Source organism: Ambystoma mexicanum, chromosome 4q (assembly GCF_040938575.1).
Source record: "Ambystoma mexicanum isolate Mex_15411 chromosome 4q, UKY_AmexF1_1, whole genome shotgun sequence".
NCBI lineage: Eukaryota > Metazoa > Chordata > Amphibia > Caudata > Ambystomatidae > Ambystoma > Ambystoma mexicanum.
Window position 1 is genome coordinate 641664046 of NC_090928.1, and position 23791 is coordinate 641687836.

A 23791-nucleotide genomic window follows, 5' to 3' on the forward strand; every position below is an offset into this window, starting at 1 on the left:
CAGCTAGCCCAGTTACTTGGGGAACTAAGAGCAGAAGTGCATGCAGCCCGTCAGGAAACGAATGCTCTAAGAAGGGAACTGATTATTTCCAAGGAGCGAACACACAATCTCGCTAGACAATTGCTACAGTCACAAGCCGGACAAACTCCGTTACCCGCATCAGGGGCAAATATTCCTTCAACATCCTCTACGAACCCAGTGCAGATCAACCTACCTGGGAATGTACCTCTGGCTCCGCCCGAACGATTTTCTGGTGACCCAAAGAGGTTTGCAGTATTTATTAATCAGTGCAGGTTGCACTTCTTATGCCGGCCAGCAGCCTTTCCAACTGATCAAGCTAAGGTAGCTTTCGTGCTTTCGTACCTTATTGGCAATGCGGCAGACTGGTCGATCCCTCTAGTTAATCAAGATGATCCGGTTCTCCATGATTTTCAAGCTTTTCAGCTCAGTATGGAAAAACTGTTTGCAAGACATTCACAGGGGCAGGCCTTGGACAATGAGCTCCTTTCATTGCGACAGGGTAATCAAGATCTTTTGGCTTATATTGCGTCTTTCAACAGACTGATAGTGGAAACTCGATGGCCTGAGGACAAAAGGATTACGCTGTTTTATAGAGGTCTACGTGGAGAGCTCAAAGATGTGTTAGCCCAAGTAGTGAATCCCCCGCAAGACTGTTCGGACTATATTGACTTAGTCGTTCAAATTGACCACAGACTGCAGAACAGGAAGGCCGATCGTTCCAAGTTTGATGCTCGAGTATTTTCCAAACCACCAACTACTACCAAAGGAGTAGACTCCGGGGAACCCATGCAAATAGGGGGCCTTAAAGGACCACTAACACAAAAGGAGCGGGAAAGGAGAAAACAGCTGCAATTATGCCTCTATTGCGGAAACTCGGGGCACTTTCTTCGAGACTGTCCGGTGAAACCAGCCAAGAAGGCAGTAGGAGCTGCAGTTACCAGGGTCACAAACTCTGAGCAGGGAAACGACCTCGCCCGACAAGAATAGAGGTCCTCTTGCCGAGCGTTAAAACCAGTTCCGTGACCTCGCATTTCGTGATACCTATGGTCCTCATTAGCCCTGAACATCCGGATCGATTACATGCGATTGAAGCTTACGTCGACAGCGGTGCCATCGGCAATTATGTGGATCATGAAATGGTTTTGAGGATGAATCTGACTCTTTGTCCAAAGGCTGTAAAGGACGTCATTACTACGGTGGATGGTACGGAGATAGCCTCCGGACCAGTAACGCATACCACCCAAGAAGTGACGCTAGTAAGTCAAGATGGACACCATGAGAAGATCGTGTTCGATGTGATCAAGGCCCCTCAGTTCCAGATTATTCTAGGAATTCCTTGGTTAGAGAAGCACAATCCTCAGATCAATTGGTGAGCAAGAACGGTTCAGTTTCCAGAATGTGTCTCTACTTGTCACCCTCGACCTGGTGTTGCACTGGCAGCAATTTCCTCGGAGGCTCCCCAGTTACCTCCTGAATACCTAGAATTCCAAGATGTTTTCCGGAAGGATCAGGCTAACTCTCTACCTCCTCATAGGTCTTATGACTGCCAGATAGACCTGATACCTGGATCTACTCCTCCTTGTAGTAGAATGTATGCCCTCACTGAGCCTGAGAATCTTCACCTCCGACAATACCTGGATCAATACCTAGCAAATGGGTTTATTCGTCCTTCCAAGTCCCCTGCTTCCTCAGCTTTGTTCTTCGTTCCAAAAAAAGAAGGGGACCTTAGAACTTGTATAGATTATCGCGCCCTGAACCAGATCACCGTTAAGAATAGATATCCGTTACCTTTGATCCCTGAACTCCTGGACCAAGTCAGAAAAGCATGCATATATACAAAGCTGGATCTTAGAGGAGCCTACCACTTGGTACGAGTAAAAGAGGGCGATGAATGGAAGACGGCCTTCCGCACCAAGTATGGGCTATTTGAATATCAGGTCATGCCCTTCGGACTTTGCAATGCCCCGGCCGCCTTTCAATATTTTATGAACAATGTCCTCAGAGAGCTCATAGATGTGTGTGTTGTTGTTTACATTGACGACATCCTCGTTTATTCTTCATCGGAAACACGTGAAAATGGTCCTCGAGAGATTGCGTCAACACAAACTTTTCGCTAAGTTGGAAAAATGTGTTTTCAACGTGACTGAAGTTGAATTCTTGGGATTCATATTATCACCTAGCGGAGTGCGTATGGATTCAAAGAAGGTTGATGCAATTCTCAAATGGCCATCGCCATCCTCCGTAAAAGGTGTTCAAAGCATGTTAGGCTTTGCTAACTTTTACCGCAGGTTTATCCCCGAATTCTCTCGAATAGTCCAGCCCATCACCGCCTTGTTAAAGAAAAACAAACGTTTTGAATGGTCTACCGAGGCGGAACAAGCTTTCCAGAATTTGAAGACTAGATTTATCTCTGCACCGTTCTTAAAACATCCTCGCCCAGAACTCCCCTACATCGTTGAAACTGATGCTTCGAGCCTTGCCATGGGGGCAGTTCTATCACAAAAGGACCCAGTAACCAATCAGTTGCATCCCGTGGCATTTTGGTCCCGCAAATTCTCGCCTCCTGAAATCAATTACACTATTACTGATAAGGAACTTCTAGCTATCAAGTCCGCCTTTAAGGCTTGGCGGCATTATCTTCTGGGGGCCCGACACACCGTTACTGTGATTACAGATCACCGAAACCTGCAATATTTGAAAACCGCAAAAGCTCAATCCTCTAGGCAACTCCGTTGGGCACTATTCTTTGCCGAGTTTGACTTCATAATTACCTATCCACCTGGTACAAAAAACGGTAAAGCTGATGCCCTTTCTCGGATGGGAGTGGAAGAACATTTGATCAATCCTAAACCTGTACCTATCATTCCCGAACAAAGAATTCTAGGTGTAATCGCCACACAATCCATAGAGGAAGTTAAGGATAAAGCCAGGCTACTGGTAACTCCAGCAGACATACAGAATTGGCATCTGCAGGGAAAGGACTTTACGGTGAAGGACAACCTATTATATTTTCAAGAACGGTTATACCTGCCCAGCACAGATTTACAGAAAAAGGTAATCTCTTGTTATCACGATTCTTTAATGGAAGGACATCCCGGTATGACCAAGACCTCGGAAAAGATCAAGCGCTACTTCTGGTGGCCGTCTTGGAAAAAAGATATCAGAGACTTTATAATGTCCTGTGGAGTATGCGCCCAAAACAAGAGTCAAAAGGAAAAACCAGCCGGCCTCTTACGCCCTATTGACATCCCGCCTCGCCCTTGGCATACGCTTTCTATGGACTTCATCACCGATCTACCTCCATGCTCCGGATACAATACGATCCTAGTAATCGTGGACCTATTCTCCAAGATGGCGCATTTCATTCCACTCAAAGGCATACCAACAGCAGCAACTCTGGCCCGAGAATTTCTCGAAAACATTGTCCGACTGCACGGTTTTCCTTCAGTTCTAATTTCGGATCGAGGTAGTCAATTTATTTCTCATTTTTGGCAAAGTTGCTGTCGGTCGGCTCAAATTGATGTGAGACTTTCGACCAGCCACCACCCTCAAATCGACGGACAAACCGAGAGGACCAATCAAACTCTGGAACAGTATTTGCGCTGCATGCTACAACAAACTGAAAAAACTTGGAAAGATATCCTTTGGATAGCCGAATATGCCTACAATAACTCTGTCCACTCGGGAACTGGGAAGACCCCGTTTTTTCTTTTATACGGTAGTCACCCTCGAACCTCGGAGTTGGATCCACTCCAAGATCTTGGAACACCAGCAGTAGACCACCTGCATTCTACAATCACCCAAGCCTTTAAGGAAGCCGTTTCTCACCTTCAAAGGGCTAAAGAACAATACAAGAAAGGAGCAGACCAACATCGGAAGGAAGCCCCCCAATATCAAGTAGGAGATCAAGTCTGGTTATCCACCAAATATCTACCTCTAAAAGGACCACGCACATTCAACCCAAGATACCTTGGTCCCTATTCCATCACTACCATAGTAAATCCAGTAGCGGTCAAGTTGGACTTGCCCCCTCACATGAAGATACATCCGGTCTTCCACGTCTCTCTATTAAAACCCGTGCAACCTCAAACCCGACTAACTACATCTCCAAAACCTATTCTAGTTGATGGAGAACTCGAGTTTGAAGTCAAAAGCATCCTGGATTCCAAGATCTCCAAATCTAAACTATTTTACCTGATTGACTGGAAAGGCTACGGTCCCCAAGAAAGATCCTGGGAACCTGCAGAATATGTCCACGCGCCTCGTCTAATCAAAAGATTTCATCGAACATTTCCTAACAAGCCCAAACCCCCGGAGAAGCCCGGTTTGGGAGGGGCCTTGAGGGGGGGTGCTGTCATGATCTCTGCTTCCAAAAGATCAGGACTTGCCCGACTCCCTTGGAAGCAGACCCATAACCCCGGTTCCGAGTGCCAGCCAGTCCCAATTGGGACCTTTTGGACCCTGTCCTGGCGCCAGTGGCACCAGGCTCATAAAGATGCCCAGTCCCAGCGCTGGAAGCGCCGGGCTCATAATGCATGGGTGGACTTACCTGCAGCAGACCATGCTGCTTACTTACCTGCCAGTTGAACCCCTGATCCTCTTCTCTTTGGGACTACTTTTCCTGTTGGGTGGGGCAGGAGCCACTCCCTAGGTTCAGAACACTGGAACTCTTCTGGAAAGCAGGAACTCTTTTCTTACCTAGGCGTGGCTCTGGAAGGAGACACCTAAGCACTACAGGAGGCTATTTAAACCACACCCGATGGATGAATCTTGCTTTGCGTTATTCTGCATTCTCTGCAGCAGAACGCTCATCGTGTCTTCTGCTTCTGATCCTGGGCCTAAGGGAACAAAGGCTTACCATGCTGGAATCCAGTCTTCAGCAGTACCTGTAAAGACAAAGAAAGAACAGGTTAGCACTACGGTCTTCAGTGGCAGCGCATCTCTTACCTGGTCCATCGGCTGTCACCAACGCCTCGCGCTGCATTCCGGCATCTGAAAGACAAAGGCTTACCTACTCTTCGCATGCTCCGGAGGTCTTCGCACTGCATTCCGGCATCTGAAAGACAAAAGCTTACCAGCTCTTCGCACGCTCCGGAGACCTTCGGCGCTGCATCCCGCATCTGAAAGACAAAAGAAGGTGCGTTTAAAGACATTGGGCAACTTTATTACTCACGTGCCATTACTCCTTCCCACGCCGAATCCAGTGGGTATTCCAGCACCCTTCAGCTTCTCTAAAGCTCCAAACTTGTACCTGCAAGATAAAAGGGACAGTTAGTGCGCATCGTGAAGCAGGCTACAAGCGCTTACTTACGTGCTTCCAGGCGCTTCTATTCCTCACGCGGGTTCGATCCTCAACTCTCATCAGCCCGCCATCCGCCATCGCCGGAACCCTGCAAAACAAGAGATATCATTACAAAAGACTTTTAAGACATTTGAAGTGCCCAGAACTTACCGTTCGTGCAGTTAACGACGGACAGCAGTCCTCTGAGGTCAAGAGGCCTGCACCCTTATCCAGTGAAGAAACTGGTTACGGCACCCTGCCCCGAGGCAGATGGAGAGCTCGGCGTTCACTTACCTAAGGTGAGGGCGTTAACCTTTGGGGTTCTACAGGAGAAGAGAAAGGGAAGGGGAGAGAGGCACCCAATAACCCCAGTTCATTAATCCCATATTTTCTATCTGCAGACATCTTACTCTTCGAGTCAGACATACAGTGCACAGAGGTCCAGCCCAAAGAGCCAACCGTGTGTTACACATCACCTTTGAAGATACGGCATTCACCCAGTCAAGACCGGCGCCTCTGCGGGAATCAGGTGAGCGTTACACAAATGGGGAATTAGTTCAATTAATCTTTTTAGTTAAATAGGATAAGGATCTAGACTGTTTTGCCCCACGCCCACTATAAAGGTAAAGGATTTACGGCAAGCAGACTCCCCCACCTTTTGGTTTCCCAGGGCTCTGTGCTGCTTACATAGAAAGCCTCTGTTTAAAATTCAGGGCCGCCACTGCATGTCAGGACCGTCTGGAAAGATAGGGCAGGGATCTGGTCACTCCACTCTTAAGAAGGACCTCTTGCTCTCCACCATTGGACCCAGTCAGATCCAGTCCTTCCCAGCAATAGACAGCTCCACCCGGATGCGCTCTCAGCAATCTCCTCTGGGGTTCCCTTGCAGCTGTCAGATGGTAATTTGCAGCAGCACTCTTTTGATGGTAAATTTCAGAAGCTCTGTCTCTTCCTCCTAGTGCAATCCCCCTTATATAGTAGTGATGACACCACTAATTTTACAATCTTGGGGAGTACCATGCCAGAGTTATCACAACTAGGATTAGACAGTTACCCTTCTCTCTCCTCCCCAATCCAGCCCCTCTCTACAGATTTGTTTAAGAGTCTGGATCAGACATAAGGCAGCTTAATTTACAAGCCCCATTTGTTCTCATGTCAAATATTTGGCAAAAACTAGTTATGTTGCAAATAAAAGCAAAATCTAACAATAGGTCAGCAGCCACCAATGTTGTGGCAATTCACATGGAAAGATTCCTACAACACAGTTCAAAATCCCCACAATTCACATGAATATTCAATAGAAAAACAGGAAAAATGACTTTAAAGCATGTTCTGGTACTAAGGCTAAGCACTCCCCCTGCAACACTCACCCCCAAACATCTGCTAACTTAATTCTTTTTGGGTAGAAGGCAGTGGCAAGGAGTCAGGATAAAGAGGGAAAAATCAGATTTAGAATTCAGCCCACCACAACAAGATGGGAGGCCAGAAAAAAAATTAAAACCCGATTTATGAGCAAGATGGCACAATCGGATTCGACTTGTTACTCGCATAGCAGCTTACGACCGGGTTGGGACAGCTAGAAAAGAAATTTGTGTTGCTACACTCGAGAGATAAGGAAGCTTACAGATTACTAAGCAGGGCACCAAGGCAACATGAAAGGTAAGAAAATCGATTTTTAGAAAGAAAACAAATGCAAAAGAAAAACACACATGATAGAATGGAATTTAGTTTACACACGGGATTGGTGATGACAGACATCCATGGAAAGGGCTTTTTTGTCAAAATCGGAAATCGGTTTCAAGGATAAGGACAAAGGCACATTTGGATAGGATTCTGACAGAAAGGGATGGTTCTCAATGGGACTACGGTTTCGGTTTTCTATTGAGGCTATATTTTAATAACTATAGATATTAAAGAAAGGCACTTGGCATAAGGGGATTAATTTCGAATTTCAAACAACTCACACCGTGAAACTCTTTATAGGGGAATTAATTAATGTACTTGAAAATAATGTTAAGGATGTATACAGACAACTGAAAGATTTATAAAAGAAATACACTAACATACACATGCTGATACGGATTCATCTATGAAAAGGAGAATCGACTATACTGGCAATTTGGGGCTTTGAATGGGATTTTCTATAGTATGCAAGATTCAAAAGAGAGAGGTATGCAATTTGGGACTGGGGTTATTTGCTACTTACAATGTAAGCTTGGATTTGGGATTCTGGAAAGGCAGCGAGGTCTCTGGTCACTAAGGACAGCTAGACCAAGGGATGTGGTCACTGCGCTCTCCTAGATGGAGTCAGCTAGGCCAGGTCTGGTCTCTGCACTCTCTTGGATTGGATCAGCTGCCTCCTCTCCTTTCTCCCTGGATTCTTGTGCGTGTCTGGATCTGGAATCTCTGTATCTTGCTGTTGATGGAATGGATCCTGCTGTGGATGGAACTTTGTGTCTCTCTGTGTCCCTCTTGTATAGCCCAAATGGCATCATCTATTTTACAATTTGGGGGAAGTACTCTGGAATTACTCCTACTCTGGGATAGGACAGCCTACCATTCGTATCCCCTCCCCCTGGCCATATTTGTTCAGGGGAAAGAGCATAATTTTTCTATTTGCATTTATGAACTTTCTTTGTCTCTCAGGTCTACTTTTTAACAAAAACAAGTTATGCATCAAAACTATAGACTCATACTAGCCACCGCCATACAAAGTAGATATGCAGATTCAATGGGCCACAGCGAGTTGGACAACCCGATCGCCCGCTCTGTGCGAGGTAGCATCACCCTTTGGCACATTTTGGGCCTTTTCATCAAATGCATAATAGTTAGAATTCTGCCAATGGTTACATATGTTCATGATTACATTTTGCATTTTTCCACCTAGTTTCATATTTGTCCCATTTATAATTCAGCCAGAAACGTGTCTTTCCTGGCCATTTCAGTTCACAAAGTGCTAGAAACATGCACTTGGTAAATCACATGGAAAACTAGCATAATACAAAATTACTACTTATTCTGGGTGCTGGGAATAATTTCTAAAAATGAAGAAATACTTTAGTGTCAATATGGAGGATTTGTCACATATGGGGGCGGTGCTTTTATGATGCCCTTTGAAGTTTGACAGTTCCTCTTTCACAGTGGGTGCTGTAGAAAGTCACACTTCTTGGTCACGCACTAGCCGCACAGGCTTCTTTTGTCCCCTCTTCCAGTAATGCTTGCTAGTCTGGGAGAGCAGAAAATCCTCACACTCTTGGCCACCTCACATGCCATTGTGGCCGGTTCACTTATTGGTGCGACTTTTCGGTGGGAGGCAAGGCTTGCAAATGAATTGTGTGACTGAGCTAGAAAATTGTTTTACTGATTTCTGAGCCTTTTCCAATCTAACTAAATCTTGAGGGGACAAATATAATATACATTGTTGGTTCATGCACCTAGGGATACCGCACAGGATTTCTTTGATTTGGACACAGAAAAGAGAAAAAGCCACGCCATTTCTTTCATTTGCAGTAATTTCAGCGCGATGGTTCACATCAAAGGGAAACAAAAGCGGTGCCGGTTATCACTAAAACAAAGCTGTTTGGATGTCATGCATACTTTTTGTCCTCCAGATGTAAGAAAACAGATGCAGCAGCATTCTGAAGGCAGCGATTAACTTCTAGGTATGCAGATGAAAATGAAACAAACGCAGGGCAGTTTTTCAAAGCAGTGTTCAGCTGCTTGCCACACATGTGCCAGGAAGACAAAAGCACAGCCGTTTTGTTGGCGCTGTTTAAATGCGGTTTTAGGTGAAGGGGATTTCTGCTTAGGGCCTTAAATGCACCCATACACGCTAGAATGTCCAAGAAATACTCTGTGGAACCTAAGAGATCTCTCGGGACACCACCCATGTGGTACATGATGTAAATTTACAGGCAAGATCAAGAAATTTGATCAGGTGTAAACCCCACATTGCCCCACTTGTTTCCCACTATATCGAATTCCAGCACAATCAGGATGATATGAGGTGGTGGGTAGTAGACAACGTGCACAGTGATACCAATACTAGCAATGCACTCAACTACAAAGAGGCATGGTGGACCTTCAAATTGAAAACCATTGACAAGGGGCTTAATGAGGCAAGCATTACTGCCCCATGGAGGTAAATCATCCCCTCCTTTTGGCACCAGTACTTTGCAGCCCACCCTCACCTTCAACATGACTGGTGGTCCTAGGCTCCACATAAGCACTGTCCAAGTGCTCATCGCACATCAGGCATCATACATATATCTTGGATTGCACAATGGATGATGAGCTATCAGCCCAGCCAACCGATTCCACCCATCTTCAATCTGGCGTGAATTTTCAGAGCTTTCCTGCCTCATCTTCATCGCTATTGTGCTCTCCGGGCCATCGACATGCCACAACCACGGTTTGGGCAGTCCACATTCACACGCAGCACATTAGGTCACGCAGTAACCTTACTTGTTAAAATTTGCTGCACACCTTAATAGGGTTCCCACATCTCCCATGCCCACCCAGTTTTCTCACCACCTCCAGCAGCGTCCCTGTTGCCATGGCATCCCTTGTGCCCCACTTAGTCAACACGCATGCACAGGAGTGCCACACTGCCTCAGTTGTCCTACCGAGCAGACAGACTACCAGACTTTGTGCTCACAGTATCCATGACAATGCAGACACAGAAACTACTTGCGGCAAATGGTGCCTGAGTCCAACTGGACCACCAGCCACTCCCACTAAGCCCAAAGCCAGGCACCTGCCGTATGGACGGTGTCTCGGCAGCCACATTCCCTTGTCCCCCCATGAACCAGAGGACTGCTCGAAACAGCATTCCGAGGGTGCACATTATGATCAGCACCTCGCGTTTCACTTTTCTGTGTTCCACCTTTTAGGAACGTGCAGACACAGACAGCATGCTATGAAAATAGAATACAGCAGTCTGATTCTCTGCATATTCTCACAAATTCTGAGTAAGCTTATCACTTCTTTTTGTCTACTCGACTGCGTAACCTACGTCTGATAGACAGTCTGCTCCTGCACAATATGTCTGACGGCAATGCTTGGCATTTTGCTGTCCCCCCAATGCTCAATTCTCAGTCATCCTGAACAGACTCTCCAGATTAAGGCAGAGGGATCGCCTCCCTCAGATGCTTTTTTTTCAACCAAGATGAAATCCTGAATCTACATGAAGAAATAACTTATTTTTGGTCAACACTCCCACACAAGGGATTCTAAATCAGGTCAGTGGTGCCAACAGAGGCATACCATGCTAGCACAACAATGTTTGTTTGTCAAATGAACCCCCTCCTTTCATAGTCCTTCTTATTTGCTTACAGCAAGGCAACCTTTAGTAATCACTTGTGTGCTCTCTTCCCACTAGAGACACATTCCCAGGCCCAGAGGAAGGCGGCCTTCATTGCCTGCCGAAACGTCTGTGGACCAAGAGCTTACTCTTCCTCAGAAGTCCATACCACACCAAAGGGAACTATTTTCCGATGTCGACCTAGGATTGGTCTTCTTTTACTTTGACCATGGACTGGTCATGATTAAACGTATAGCACAACCATTGATTGGTCTACTCCTAATTACTGCAATACAACCACAGTTAGACATACATGAATTTAGTTCTGTGTTCATTATACACACATGCTTTAGGAGGTGCTTACAACCACAGTTTACTTCTATGTTATGTTTGACTTCATTGAAGTGTTCAATTAACACCTTTTTGTAGCAGGATTTTATATCTGTATTTTTTGTTCCACATTGAATTCACTAATACATTTGTCTGTGATTTTCTGTTTATTCACTTGTATAATTAATATTTTGTAATATATGAAAAAGATTAATTCTTTGAAAAATATGATTTAAAAATAAACAAATATATTGAACTGCAGCAAAAATAAAAAAACACATGTAGAATGCATTATATGTGCAAGATTGTGGAGGGAAAATCAATATTTCTGAATTCCCTGGACGTTGACCTGGTTTATCCAGGACTTACAAAGGGTTTGTTTTGAGGCTGATTATTTGTGGCCTTGTTTCGTTGAACTCAATACATACTGAACCAAGAGTATGTCTGAAATAGATTAGTGGAAAGACCACACCCAATTGCTTCCTAACTGGGTTGAAGTTGAGCACACACAAGACACCTCTTTAGGTAAGTGTCGAGGTCCCGGCCCATGTGTGGCCAGTAAGCAACCTCGCTCAAGATTTCTAATGTCGTGTAAAAACCCCTATGAGCAGCAGTGGCTGCGTCATGGGAAAGGTTGATCATCAGCCTTCGGAATGAGGTAGGCACCACCCACTGGTCACAGCCAGATGGGGGTCTCCTTACCAACAAATCGTCCTGGATCGTGAACATCTTGGAAAACGTCATCAACACCTGGAGATCCTTGTTACCGGTACAATCCAACTCTGTTAGAGGAAAACTCACAGGGTCTTCAATGTGTCGATAAAATGTCCCAATGTTTGGGTCCTCTTTCTTTGCAGTGATCAAATCTGCATTTGGGGTATCTTTACTCCACTGTGCATTTGAGCGTTCACTGTTCACATGAGTTTGTGACCTGGTGACAGCAGTAACTTGTATTTCGCCCAGCAGGGATTCTGTTTCTTTGAAATCCCCATGCAGAGCTCTGGTTTTAGCCCTCTGGTTATCCAGGTCATACCGAGTTTCATCTGGCCCCTCTATTTTTGAATGACCCCTTATTTTTTTCCAATAGATGGTCATCTCATTGGAGGTCACCAGATCGTCAATTGACTGCATCAGTTTGGCATGCTTTAGGGGTTTGTTGTTGGCACAAAGCATGCCTCAATTCTTCCAGTTAATCAGGTGCTCCACAAGCCCATTCCTTACATAATCAGAGTCAGTGATGATGACCAGTTCATTGAGTTGGTGCACTGCAGTGAGGATGACTTGATGAACGGCCATCAGCTCTGCAACTTGACTGCTGCGGTGTCCTATTTTATAACCAGCAGAGGGTTCTGGGGTATCATTCACCCCGGCATTCCCAATGCCAGCCACCAGTTCTTTCCCCCGTTGTTATCAACATGGTAGGAGCACACATCCACATAAACTGTGGGTATCCCCTGCCACATGCCTTCTTCATAGACCTTGTGTGGGGATTTTAAGTATCCCTCTATGTTGTTATTGGTCATTAGACATTGATCCTCGAGACAGTTTTCTTGAGCACACTCATACAAGTCCGCCAACCCTTGCGCTAGGGCACTCATCTAGTTTTGGTCATATCTGGCCTCCACAGGAAAGCCGTCCATGAACAGTATCCAGGAAGTAATTCTGGAATTACTAATGTTCCCCGCCCGGATTCTGTCACTTTGTAGATATTGCAAGTGTTGGTGAGGGGTCTTGACAATGATGTGCTCCCATTGTATGAATGGGCAGTCATTTTTCAATGCCCACATCGTTGCCAGGAGTGTTTTCTCGCAGTTATTGGGCCTCATTACGAGGTAGGTGGTAAGGGATTACGGCACCGGTAAGGACACCGGTGCTGGTAATCCCTTACCACCCTATTCCGAGGTCCCTTAGCCAGTCCCTTCCTTAACGCCTGGTTTTACCAGGTGTTATGGATGGGACCCGTTAAGGGACTTCAGAGATAATAATGGTACCGCAAATTGCGGTACCGTTATTAGCTCCAACCCCATTCCCATTGAGCCCTATGGGGGCTTAAATGGGAATGGGGAATGGTTCCCGGAATGGGGACTTACCAGGTCCTCCAAGGTTGGAATGACCCAGTAAGTCCCTATTTCGGGAAGGGGGTAGCCATGGTGCTAGACAAGGAGCCTGTCCAAGGATTCTTTTCAGTTGTTTAACTGCCTAGGATTGTTCTGGACCCCACCCCCACTTGTCCCCGGCCTTTAATAAATGGACCAAGGGTCGAGTGACCTCTGTTTAGTCTTCAATTAACTTTTGACTATAATTAGTGAGTCCAAGAAGGCTTCTTAACTCTCGCAGAGTGGTAGGGTCTTTTAATTTCAATAAAGCTTTCACCTTCTTTGCCACAGTTGAGTTCTTGATCAAAACATCGTACACATAGGCCAGGTTTCCCGTTTCGTCCAAATCGGGCATGGCCTTATGTAGGAAGATGTTGAACTCATTGCCAGAGTTTATGTATCCAAAAGGGGGTTCCCGTCCACGTGTACTGCTACCCCTGAAGGTAAAGGCAAGTTTGTACTGGTCTTTCCTACTCATGGCTACTGTCCAGTAACCGTTGGTCAAGTCAATGGCGGTGTACACCTTTTACCCTTGGAGCTCGGCCAGTCCTTGATCGATGTAGGGAAGGGTCCATCTTGAAATGTGGACCCGTTTGTTCAGCTACCTCAGGTCTGCACATAGTCTCAAATGGCCATTCGTTTGGAGTATCCCCAGTACTGGGTTGTTGAAGGTACTGTTGATTGGACAAATTATCCCACGGGATTCTAAATTTTTAATAATCTCGGTGAGTGACTCCATGGACGCGAGAGGTGACCAATATGGTTTCACAAATACTGGAGCCATCTCAGGGTCTGTGGAAATGGTGGTTGAATGAATGGGTGTGCATCTACAGTCATACAAGTCCACTGAAAAGATATGTTGGAGTTCCAGGAAGACCTGTTTTAAAAAATGCTCTTTGCTCATGGGTCTCACAGGTATCAACAAGATTTATCTTTGAGTGCTAATATTTTGGGGGTAGAAGAGACTCTTTCAGGATGAGAGGTGTTTAGGGGTTCTGTTTGGGTGAGAGAGGAAGCTTGCTCTAGGGCTTGTCATCTCCCCTCCCCCCGTGCCCCCTCCTCAGGACCCTTTCATTTGTCAGAGGTTTCCTCCTTTAATTCCCCCCCCCCCCCGGGCATCAGACCTGGGCGTTGGGGAGTTCTGGCAAGCAGGGTTAGGTTGAGAGTTGGACTCAGTTCTCAATATGCACCCCGGATCATTGGTCAGTTGCTGGACCTGTCACTTCAGTTGCATTGCCAGACCTTTTCTGAGTGGTAGGGAGTTCTCAAGTCATACATCTGCTGCTCCCAAGAAGGGTAACTGTCCCTTCTCCTGGAGTAGCTCGGGTATTGACAATTTCTCCCATCATTTTCCATCCTGAATCTCCCTTTTACCGGGTTCAGGGATCTATTGTCCTGGAACCGGGGGGAGAGAGGAGGATTGTTTTGGAAGTTCTGGTTTGGGGGATATCTGGGGAAAAAGTTCAGATTGGGAGGTGGAGTGATACTTCTCTCCTGAGGGATGTTTGAGGGAAGTTTCCCGGGGTAGGACTTACCTGATTAGCTCACCCCCTTGGGACAGGGAAGTATATACATACCCCAGGATTGGTTTAGTACCCTTGTACCTAGGCTTATATAGGTGGCAAGGTCAGAGGGAACATTGTTCTGGGCCCCTGCCTGACTACCATTCGATGGGGGTTCCCTTCTGCCCTTCAATTTGCCTGTTGTCAGGGGGGTTACGTTTAGGCACCCCATCTCCAGATCCAATGGAGGGGTAGTTTTTACCTCTGCCACCTTTGCAGCAGCAGGGGTGTTAGATGGTTTGGTGGTTTTGGCTGTATATTTGCTCTCAGCAGGCTTCTTGACCTCATAGATCCTGCTGGCGTGTTCAATCACCCAATCCAGGGTCCTATGCTCGTGAAAATATGTAGTTATGAACTCCACCTATTGGTGTTCACCCGCTGGGAAGTCTGAGCAAATACCTGCTTTAATTCCCACACAAACTCCCTAGGCGCCTGATCTTCCCCACACTGTAAGTTATCTGCAGCCTTATGGGCCTCTTGTGGGCTCCTATGTGTTAAATTATTTTCAAAATGGCTGCCTTATAGCTGGACCATTTATAATAATCCTGGTCTTCAAGTCCTGCAAAGAAACTGGAGTTCTCAGGTGAGAAATTCAATTTTGCAAATGCTATACAATTCACATGATTCCTGTTCTGGAATGATGACATCATCTGCTCATAATGTTCCAGGTGCTCCCATATCAAAAACTTGGCATTCTTGTGGTATGGGATCAGGAAGCTCTTTATGGCCTTGATCTGTCTGATTGGGCCTTTGACAAAACCCTTTCTTTGTTTCCCTGTAATTTTCTTCTTCTGCATCTTCTGACGCAGAACCGCTACCGGAACTCCCTTCCCTGTGTTCTAGGTGCTCACTATCTCTATGAGACTGGGAATATCTCAGAGAACCACGGGGTCTGGACTCCTCTTGCCTGGACCAAAGTGAACTCTCAGGGTCACTCTCCCCAGAGTTCCTTTTAGGCCCAGGATAGAACCCAGTTTCCTCATCCTTCCTACCAGGGAGTCTGGGAAATTCTCCCTTCCTCTGAATATACAGAGGTTTTTAGAATGCCCTTCGTAGGCTGAGAGTCTGATTTTTCTTCTTAAGTGAAGCAGGCAAGGTGGTCTCTTTGTAGTCGAATCTTCAGCCAATTTAACTCCCTGACTTTCACCTCAAAAGAGTTTTCATGGTATGAAGTACTTACAGTATTATTCTTTCCTTCCCAGCACACACTGTCCTGGCTGCTTACCCTTCTGTGCGGTATAGATGAATGTTCATCTTTATCAGACAAGAACTGGCCTTCTGGATCAGTCGGGCTAAACTTGGGTAAGTCTGACTGATCCATGTTCCCCTGTTCTTTGTCGGTGGCATGCATGAGGTCAGTTCCCATTTGTACCTGGGAGGTTGTAAATGACGGGCCTGAGGCCCCTGATGGGATTGGAATCTCACCTTGATCAGTGGGCCATGTCCCATATCCTGATTGGTCCGGGTGCCCCAGCGCCTGTTTGTAACTTGCAATTCCGTTTGTGAGACTCTCACGCCTGCTTCTCTCTGTCCTTATTTCCTTTTGGTATTCAGAGACCTGGCATTTTAATTCTGACACTAAGGCCAGATTAATCTCATACACCCTGCTCTGAGCTGCCAACCGATCCATTGTTTGCTGCACCCCATGCTGAAGTAATTCATTCTTCCTCTGTGAGCCTTGTATGCTGTGTGCATATTCAAGGCGCTTTTCCTTCAGGAGACTAATCTCTTTCTCTTGCTCATTCCTACCATTCGCTGCCTCTGATAGTTCAGCTTCTATTTGTCTTACACGCCTTTTTAGCTTATTCCTTTCTTCTCTAATTCTGATCAGTTCCTGAGAACCTGACTGTTCCTTTTCTACCTCCCTTTCCTATTCTCTGTAATAGGATGCTGTTATCCTGATTCAAGAGGTCTTTTCCTGAATCAGCTGTGTCCCCTGTTGTTTCAGAGTATTTATAACTTGGTGCATTTTTTCAAACTCCTTTTGGGAGTCCATTTGTTTAAGGATAAACTGACTATTTTCCTTTCTAAGGTCTTGATTTGTTGCTTGAGGGGCATAATGTCATCTAACAACACTCTATTAGAAATAGTCTGATCATTAACCTTATGTTACAGTGTGCAGTGTTTCAGTAAAAGATGACTTTCCCTCCACCTTAATGCAATTGCATCACAATTAACAGTCTGTCCGAATGCACTTTCTTATGAGTCGGAAAATAGCTAGCTAAATCCCGGCACAAGCCCTCAATTTGTAACAGTTTATTGAAAAGCCACCCTCAACACAGGGAGTTCCTTCCCTCCCCACTCAAGGTGTTATGCATCAAACCGTTTAACAGATTCTTCATTCAGCCCTAGTTCAGGCACATATCATGCCCCTTCTACCCCTCCCCTGAGCTACCAATGAGCCAAGAACCATGCCGGTGTACAGGAAATATATTTTAAATTAAAAGTAATAGAAATTACACATACCACCTTCTTTGTAGCTCACCATTAACTTCTTGTTACACAAATCAATTATATAAATTAGTTAAGAAAAAAAACACAAATCACAATTCTTTACTTTCTACAAATTTCACTTCAAGAAATAATGGAACTGATCAATAACCAAAACAATTATAAATGTAGTGCTGTGCAATTTTGATTTTCCTGCAAGCTTAAAAGGCTAGCAGTAGGGTTTCAAGATTGGTACAAATACATATGGCAATTATGATGTCACCCACATATTTGGTTTAAAATAAACACAGGGTGATTTAGCAGTTTGTTTTTCAGATCCCTCCTACTTTGGTCTTTGTTGGGGAAGTTGGACAGAAACATTTGAATGAATTGGGGAATTTTGGATTTCAGTCCATTGAAAGGCCTGTGTTAGGGGAAGCTGGGGATAAAGATTGCACTGATTTAAGAACAAAGGCACCCCTCTTCCTTAAAGAAGTCCGGTCAACAGGACAAAAAGGATTACCCAATTAAATTATAGGCTATAGTTTTTCAGTGCACACTGGGAAGTGAGCTTTAATTTCGAATTTTAGCAAAAATCACCCTGTAGTGTTCCACCAAATGGGGAATTAATTAAATTAATCTTTTTTGTTAAATAAGCTAAGGATCTACACAGTTTTGCCCCCCGCCCACTTTAAAGGGAAAGGATTTACGGCAAGCAGACTCCCCCACCTTTTAGTGTCGCAGGTCTCAGTTCTACTTACATAGAAACACTCTGTTTAAGGTTCAGGACAGCCATCTGCATGTCAGGACCTTCTGCAAAGATAGGGCAGGGATCTGGTCACTCCACTCTCAAGGATGGCCTCCCGCTCCCCACCATTGGACCCAAACAGCTTTAGGCCTTCCTAACAATAGACAGATTCATCCAGATGTGCTATCAGCAATCTCCTCTGGTGTTCCCTTGCAGCAGCACTCTTTTGATGGTAAATGTCAGGAGCTCTGTCCCTTCCTCCTAGTGCAGTCCCCCTTATATTGGAGTGATGACACCAACAATTGTACAATGTTGGGGGAGTACCCTGCCAGCCTTCTTTCAACTAGGATTAGACAGTTACCCTTTTCTCTCCTCCCCAATCCATCCTTTCTCTATGGATTTGTTTAAGAGTCTGGATCAGACATATGGCAGCTACATTTACAAGGCCCATTTGTTCTCATGTCAAATTTTGGCAAAAACTAGTTATGTGGCAAAACTTCATAATTTTACTAATAGATGCCATAATATACATCTTTTCTGATTCATATTATACATCATTTCTGATTCACCTAATCATGGGGAGTTAAATGAGATGACAGCCAGGTCTGTACCATTTTGCATGGACATGTGGCAATTTTCTGCTGTTTTCCATAAAAAGCATAACAGTTATGAATATGTAATTTATTACCCATATTCCTAATTTTATCCGCCACATGTTCACCAACTCTGATATTTGGAACATTTTCAGATCATCCCGAAATGTAGTTTTACTGGCTATTACAGTTCCCTAACTTGTAGGTGCATGAATCTTATATCTCCAAAATTGCCTGGAAATGACCTAACAAATGATACATAAATTATGACAATCCACCTTATGGTTGCTGGGAAAAAGGCCTAAATGATAATGTCCTTTTAAATTAATAGTAAATCTTCAAGTGGGACAAATGGCAATTCTCCTGCCTTCAGGCCATATAGTCTCACTGGATCAGTCTGTAACCAGAGTTTTTATTATTCTCTTTGTGTTTGCAGCTTGCTCTTTGAAGTTGGTTGCCTGTTTGAAGTTGTAGTCCCCAGTTTTCACACCTTTTAGTCATGTTTCAGTAAAGGGGAACTTGTCCTGTAGTAACTGCCTTCAGAGCCAGCAAGCCTGGAGAACACTGAGTTTTCCACACCTTTAGCAGGACACTTTTTTGCAGTTTGTAATTAGCTGAGGAATGTCAAATCCAGACCGGTAGTGGGGGATAACTTTGTGAAGTGTCCCACAGCCAGCAAAAGGGTTTGCCTCTGGCTTAGAGACATGTTTTCATGAAAACAAAGTGGCTTTTCCTTTCAAATATCTGCTGGTATTTTGCATGTGAAACATAATATACATTACTTTTTGTCAACAGGCACCATGTCTTTTCCGTGACATTTTTCTTTTAGCAGTGGTACATTTTCACATTTAAACTGTCAAGCTGTTTTTGTGTCAGTGCTCAAAAATCCTGCTTTTCATGTGGAAGGGACTTAAGGTTGGGGCCTTTCAATGCCCCCCACAAATTAGAGAAGTGACATATGAGATGAGCGTAAATTTGAGGAACGAGGGAGGAGGGAAGTGGATCCAAAGGGGAAGAAGTGGGAAGGGCTCGCGTGAGGAGGGAAGTAGTGTCCAGGTCAGAGAGGGAGGGAGGAGTGAATAAGAGAGGGAGACAGGAGGAGGGGTGAGTGAGAAAAAAGTATCAGGTGGGAAAGAACAGAGAAGAGAAATACCTTTGAAAGTGAAGTAATTACCAATGTCGGAGGAAGAGAGGGGAGATAGGAGAGGGATCAGGGGGGCAAGGAGATAGGATATTTTGTAGTAACTGAAACAGGCTGCAGCGATGGTGACAAAGAGAAAGAGTGCGTTCAGAGAAGTACAGTTTTTTTAGTGGAGAACAAAGATTGATTACAAGGGTAATGCGCTTGAAAGATACTGGGTCGATCCCTAGCGTAGTCTCACAGCAACTGCTAGAACTGGATTACAATCCTCTATGGAGTACTGATCTGGACCCCATTCCAGATCAGAACTCTATACCAGAGTAACCCAGTATCTTTCAAGCGCATTACCCTTGTCATACAGGATATCTTTGTGACGAATTACGAAACTTAACAGCAACGTCTATCTGAACCTTTGAAATGGGCTGCGAACACGCTATTATCTGACTGGCTACATTGTTTCATCCACGCGTTTTGCCTTGAAAAGGACCCTTTGTTTAGGGTCGAAACACGTGTCGGCATTTCTGAAATTATATTAGACCACACATATTAAATCTTTATCATAAAGACTACAGACTGCTGATGGGTTCTTTATACAGCATGATTTGTCCTTAGGTTCATTGTTTAGGACACAAACCAATCTTTGTACTTACCTAAGTGACTTTGGGCTGCGCAATGTAACAGAGGTGACACGCTATTTGAGAGTGACATCTCAGATACCAGAGAACATTTTCCTCCTGTCGAGGTTAAATGTAGCACAAGGGGAGAGTCGGGGGGGGATATATATACGTTGGTGGTCATTATACGTTGGGTGGTACAGATTTTCGAATACAGTAATGGCTGTTACTGCACGTGGAAATCTATAAATACATATGCAAGTGTGAAACTTTGGTAATATATTATGCAGTAATTTTGAAAGTCTGCATATCTTATTTGTTCTGACTTTTTAAAATGCATTTCCATCAGTTCTTTGAGACAATGACCCTGATTCATGGAAGTATTTTATAATGGCGCAATCCCATAGGAAGACGTTCCATGAATCAGGCATCATTATATATGCAAAGGGGGCAGCAGCGGTTCACAGCTGTACTGTCCCAGGCAGCCATATGCACAGGCAGGTGCAGACTCGCCATGACCTATGGGGCAATGGGGCAATGCCCGAAGTACAGGCCCAACATACTATTGTGCTCCAATTATTTTGGGAAATGTGGGCCCGTTTATTTTTTAAGGAAGTGGGCCAGTTTGATGAGTTACTGCACTCTGCAGCTAGTAGTTTTGACCACTGTCACTGAACAAATATTCTTTAAAATGCACAATCTGAAGTACATGTTTCTATATAAAAAAAAACCTCCCCTTTGGGAACTACTCAAGGAGTCTATCGAAAAAGGAATTGCCATTTGTGACTGTGGGACACTTTTTGGTTGGTGCCCGAGACAATTTTATGCCCCAGTCCAACCCTGGGGCGATCATAAATTGCCCTTCTGTGCATTATAGAGCGAAAGCGGAGAGACGGTCACCATATGAGATGCCCACACGATCACTACTGTTGGAGATTCCCACGCATATCGAACTCCCTTAAGTTGCAGGGCTTCCCCTGTACCTGGCACTGCCTCACTTCTTATCCTTCAGCTTTGCCCCTACCATGGAACTCTCCCTCTTTTCTGGTACCAAGAACACCACATTCCAATCTGCACTCCAACAGCGGCCCTCACCACCGAAGATACACCTACACAGACCCTCTGGAATACCCCTTTCGCACAACCATCTGTCATCTTCCCTGTATGTAAATGTACACACATTTAAATGTTGAACCTGTTATTGAATTGGTGTACCATGTGCAAATATACAAACGGTTAGCACATCCTCTCCCCTTTTCATGTTCCAATATGCTTCTCAGAAGTGGCTTGATCTCTCCACATGATGTACTCCACTAGAATTATAGAGTGCCAGGAGACAGGGTGATGACCACTTACATTCCGTGGTTACTGTAAGGCTGTGGTCTGCAACCTTTTGCTCTTCTGATGTTTTGCACTACAACTCCCATTAGCCGTAGCCAGTATAGTCAATGGTGAGGAATCATGGGAGTTAAAGTCCAAAACCTCTGAAGGAAATCTCAATTGCAACTCTCACACTTTAGCACCAGGAGAGATACGCCAGAGCATCGCCTGTCACATAAGGTATAGAGTGGAAATCTGCTGGTTTACCGCCCGTCAAGAAAGGGTGGTATTTAAAGTTTGCACTGCAATGGCTTTGCGCCAGCGGAAATCTGGCAGAAAGGAAAACCCATCATCAGAAACCAAAATTATGGATGTGCTTGGAACTGTGGTTGGGAGGGCGTCTTCCCACTCATTAAGAGTCACAATCCACCAGTTGTGTGACAGGTTTCCACCGGCGGAAAGGACTGTATTTAAAGTTTGCACTGCACTTTACACTGTGCGGTAGATCGGCTGGTGCAGTAGAGGGCCCGCTATGACGAGACATCTACGCAGCTGCGACAGTTTAACAAAAAATGCTGGGCCCCCTTTGGATGAAAAGAGAATCATTGCAAAGATGTATCCTAAAACAAGGGAGATCCAGGGGCCTCAGACAGACACCACTATTTTTAGATTCATTTTACGACAAGATAATGCAGTCTCCAATGAGGCGTATGATTGATGAGGTCTTTAACTTGGCAAGTAAGTAATGGCTGCATGTAGAACCCCAGCGTCTATTGTTCACCTCAGATTACACGATTGTGCTGCAGTGTGATCCCTCCACCTGCCAGTGCTGGATCTGCTCCTTCCCATTAGCTGTGGGCAACGCCATCATGATTAAGTGCTTTCCAGCGCGCTGCCAACTTTCATCATAATCCTTATCCCAGTTTAGCGGGACAAACACGTGCGAACTGCTTATGAAACATTATGGCCCTTAATTCACAGGCTCCCACTAATATATAAACAACAGTGGTTAGCCTTCCTTTCCCTAGACAACACACTATGGAGAACATAGCAGCCGTGCTTGATTTTAACCTTGGAGGTTGCTTGAATGTCAGATATATATTCTCTTCTTTGCTCCTGCCACATTTGAGAATGCATAATATCCCCATGGTTATGTGAGGGTTTCTAAGTTTCAGGCTGGATTATCATTTGATTTATGTATTTGGCCGGCCTGCTTTGTAAAACACAGAGGAACTCATGTTCTTCACTGGCGTAATATGAATGAAAGGCGTAACAGCCTTAAGTAAGGCTTTGACGCCTTCCATCCACGCCACGCCACATATTCAATAACGCAACGTGCTTTTCCACAGACTTCCTTCCTCTGCACCATACATATGCTCCAGAATTGGCGCCAGCAAGGATTTTCATGCCGGCGCACAGGCTGGAGATCCCTGAGGTCCATCAGCTTTATGTACCAGCATAAAGCAGGTGAACCCCATAGGGATTCATGGTAACCGCTGCCTGCCATGCTAGCATGGCAGGCAGCGTTTACAACTACAATTAAATGCTGCCCACTATGCTCCCAATGTCAGACAGCATTTATTTGTAATTGTGAAAACTGCTTACCATGCGTGCATTTGTAAGCATTGTTCACAAGGCAAATTAAACGCTGCCCGACATGCGACCATGTCGGGCAGTGTTTAATTGTTAGTGTAAGCACCGGTTGCCATGCAAACATGGCAAGTGGTGCTCACAATTAATAGTAAACGATGCCTGGCATGCGAGCATACCAGGGAGAGTGTACTCACTTTGCACAGCGGAGTGCAAAAGTGCAGGGCAAAAGGCGGCTTACACAGGTGTACTCTGCCTTTTGCCCTGCACTTTGCCATGCAAATTACAAAAATGTGGCAGCGGGGAGCCTTTTATGTTGCAGTGCTAACGTAGCAGCTTCCCGCTGTCAAATTACGACAACATGAGTTCAAGAGTGCCAATTTAGCTACTAAAAGACAAAAACGTACAATGTATTGCAATTTGCTGTGCAACTAGAGATGGCAAGAGATACAGTGAAGTGCCTGAATTGCAGATTGGGCTCAAATGCTGTGTTAGCCTAATTAATTCATTTACTCTGCCTTATTGTCCCAATTTGGAAACGCCATATAAGTAATTCAGTTGATAATGTGCGCTATTAAAAAAGCCTATCTCATGGTTCAATAGCGATTTGTGCTATTCCATATTTAATAATAATATCACCAAAATGCAGGTGTCTCTTGGATCAGTTATGGCAACCCTACTTGAGATCCACAACGTGCTTAATTTGTAAATAAAAATGTAAGTGCCAGATTCCAAAATGTTTGTCAGGCGGATGTCCGATATC